This window comes from Dysidea avara, chromosome 9 (assembly GCF_963678975.1).
Source record: "Dysidea avara chromosome 9, odDysAvar1.4, whole genome shotgun sequence".
NCBI classification, from domain to species: Eukaryota; Metazoa; Porifera; class Demospongiae; order Dictyoceratida; family Dysideidae; genus Dysidea; species Dysidea avara.
This window is the reverse complement of record NC_089280.1, coordinates 35,681,927-35,685,809: the sequence shown is the minus strand read 5'-3', so window position 1 is coordinate 35,685,809 and position 3,883 is coordinate 35,681,927. Positions and strand designations below refer to the sequence as shown.

Below are 3,883 nucleotides of genomic sequence, written 5' to 3'. Positions count from 1 at the left end.
CCTGTAAAACAAACATTAGAACAGGTGGGATTGCACACTGACTCAGGCTCCAACATCTATCATCAAGCTGTTACCTATTGCTGCTACTGTTTATTGCATAGATATATTGTGCTATTTTTTTGTATATATAAATTCATACCCAGGACACATATACATTCATGGTCTACCATTAGTGTACACACATTTAGACTCCTGAAATCAGGACACCTTGATGATCAGGGCACCTGTCCATGGTCCATTTATATTAGTGTACAGTCCCTAAAATCAGGACACCTCACTAATAAGGACACCTTGACTAACCAGTACACTTTATTCTGTGAATGCTATATATTCCACTAGGGACCTGTGAGAAGGCTTAAAGCCTGTGAATACAGGGAGTCATAAACATGTAACTAAAATATGTTTCCATACATAACATCTATATGTTACTGTAACATGCTACTTATGAATTCAACTGTCATAAGTCAAAAAATATTTTTTTCCACTTTCACGCATGTAATGGCTTCTCTGTGTTCATAACTACATTACATCTTGGGTATAGCTACCACTAAGTGGAGTAGGGACACACAAGATGATAATGGTAAACCAGAAGTGATTTGTGGGTGTCTACATATCATGAGGAAAATGATGTGGACTAGACAAAGGACAGGCCTTTCACCGAGTTACATGTGTACTTTGCCTAAATAACTTTCCAAGTAAAGTCCCTAGGTCACTGTAAATTCTATATCTGCTGCATTACACTACCCCGTATATCCCTTTAACTACGTATCACGTGTAGTTACTAATGCTCAACACAGTGCCACAATTGAGGACAGGCTACAAAAAGTGGCTATTATATGTTGTTCACAAATTTAATAATGCAGTGTGGTACGTACTTCAAGTACGTTACTCTCAACAATTTGCTACACAATGCATAAAGCCAGATTCAATATTAGACTGTGTGCTCTTGGCACTGGTGAATGACATTTTAAAGTGAGACACTTCAGCATAAGAATTCTTTTCCTTATGTAGGAATGCGGGAGTCAATGTTAGTATAGTCATTGGTGTATTACACAAGGGACACTTGCTGTATTGTTTAAGACTTGATGATATTCACAACCATGTTTATGTCTATACAACCAGTCAATGCATGTGTCCACAAGGAGTGATAAGCAGTCAACAATGTACGAGTTAATATTGTAAAGTAGCAAGCCACACAGATGTTTCCATTAATGAATTAAATAAATAGTTATATAGGCACTCTCACTGTTTCATTTTGCAGTGGAAACTGTCAACCAGGACACTTCGAAAATGAGGACACTTGCATAATCTGGATGCTTGAGAAAATAATGACCCCGAAAGTTTCCCTTAGAATTACCTAGAACACCAAGACACCTTGATAACCAGGACACTTTGGTTGGAGGTGTCCTTATTACACATGTAGGTTTCACTGTATCCCAATGAGCTTGTGGTTGATGACAAGATACTAGACATGTGGCATGGTAAAATGGTTCCAGCAACTATCTTGTTGACAAGCACCATTAATCTGATTTGTTCAGTGATTGTAAACCAGTTGTCAAGATACACAGCTATGTATATGCATTTTTACATAAACTTGTATTTTTGAGAATCAGTATTTGTGTTGATTTTGAATAAGGCTTGAAGAAATATATGCAACGACTAATAATATTTAGTTTTGACATACTATACATGCACTCCACGCTTATATGTAGGTATTTGGGTCAGTTTAAAACCTTGTAGGTAGCACCCACGTGTGTTTACTACATTTTAAGGGTTATATAAATGGTCAGATGACACTACGATTTCTTATAGGTTACACAAATAGCTATAATACAACCACAAAAACTTGTATTATGAAATGTGAGTTACAAAATTAATGTACTTGTATGGATCCAATGGCTTGTCTGGAGCAACTTGTAGTTCACTAAAATAACTCATTGTCCTTCTAGTAGATCTTGGTGATGATGGTGCTATCTGGTCCCCAGGATCCGTCTGTTGTCTGACAGGATGAGTAGGCAAGTTAGATCCTGTAGTCATCAGGTTGAATGGTGTTATCCAGAACCTGAAAGGTTGTTGGTGAGATTGGCCTCTGTTGTGGTTGCTGTTGAGTGGTCCATACACCTGCCAATGGCTCTCCCTTGGGCTCTCCACTACCCAAGGACCCATTGTCCCCTCTTTGGCTGGTATATATTCTCTTTGATGTAGGTTCTCTTGCTGTGCCTTTGACTGCCTTCCAGACACTGAACACATAGAATAGCTCCTGTAACAATAATGAACATGCAATTGAACACTGCAAAGACCCCTTGGCAATTAAAGACTACATGTGACATCATTTCAGCTATTCCATTTGTTTGTTCGAATTGACAGTACCAACTAATACCCAGCAACATCTTCTTGCTGCTAGAGCTAGAAAGGAAGATCGATATAGCTCCTTGCAATATGACCTCCAGCTTTCTGGGTTAACTGTCAATCTTGTTCCAATTGAAATTGGTTGTTTAGGCCACTTTTTGCCAGAAACAATTGCTCAAATGGCTACTGCTTGTGAAGTGCCAAAGAAAACCATAAGATCCTTGTTTGAGCAGGCAGCTCGCATTGCTGTGTCCTGTTCTTACAGAATTTTTAATTCTAGAGCCTCCCCGGGCTGGGATCTTTTAGACCACCTTAGGTAAACTTTAAGTATTACATATATGTAGATATAGTTTTTTTTTGTTTTTTTTGTGTATTGTAATTTAATTTACCTTTAGTTAATGTAAGTCTTGCCAGGGCTCCTGTACTGATCCATCAGCACATGGTACCCCTGTGTCTAGGCCCCTGTATGCTTGTAATGTATATTTTGTCTTAATCATTAAGACGTTTATTCTCCCATAGCTAATGAAAGGGTCCCAACAATGTATACGCAGTTTGCATAGATGTGACTGTTTGTTAGCTAGACTAACTTCAGTTGTATGTGGTGCTTTCAGTTCCCAGAATACTGATCTACTGACCAGCCGGCACGAATAAGGCTACTCAGCGTGATAATCACGAGGTCGCCCCTGACATGAAGAGAGCACAAAAGAGAATGTGGTGAGTCCCCTTGTGATAGCTTTAATATATCTACGCCTTTGACCATGCAGACCGAGTCACCACTGACTATATACTGAGCTATAGCTTCACTCTGACTCAAGTCAACATGATAACATGACATAGACTATCACGCATTACAATGCATTTTCTTACCTTACGACGTGTAGCTACCCTGGATAAATCAGAACTGTGACTTTCCTAATCAACTACGTATCTAGCACCCCGCCAAGATTGGCCTGTACTGACCTGCTATATACTGAATTATAAGCTTACAATTTGACCTGAAACCTTTTAAGGTCTAATGTAAATTACACACACTTACACGGATGACACAGGTTGAAATATTAATCACTGCGTGTGTTCGAATAACAGTCGCCTTCGAAGCTAAAAAAGTTGTCGTGTCATTTCCGCTTGAATATTTTATTATTCACTCATACGCATGCGCATTAGACTAAACGCTTCACACATGTAAGTTTCATTTGACAGCTATGTATAACCAGAGTCACACCTTTTTTGAAATTTGTACAAATGGCACTCGCAAATGGGACATCAACCCTGCATGAAGAATACTTATAGCCTAACAGTGTTACAAAAGCCGAAGGCCCTCTATTGAGATTTGAGCAACTACAAACTTGCATCAATTCATTTAGCTAAGCATTCTTTTTCCAAAGCACCATCAGACTTTGGAATAGTTTTCATGTAGCTAACTAACATCCTTCAGTCTGGAATTGTAAAAAAAAAACAGACTTATCATGTGTCATGTGGCTATGTAAAACTACATGAGTGTGAGCTTATACTGCTATAGCATAGTTATAGTGCC

General features: G+C 38.6%; 1 long non-coding RNA gene across 1 annotated transcript; it reads right to left on the bottom strand.

The window, feature by feature from the left end:
* Positions 1–1,756: 1,756 nt before the first annotated feature.
* LOC136265959 (uncharacterized) lies at positions 1,757–3,379 on the bottom strand. The gene is made up of 2 exons (XR_010705840.1): positions 3,217–3,379; positions 1,757–2,260 (listed from the first exon to the last, which is right to left on the bottom strand). It is a non-coding gene; the product is annotated as an uncharacterized lncRNA (long non-coding RNA).
* Between the last annotated feature and the right edge of the window lie 504 nt (positions 3,380–3,883).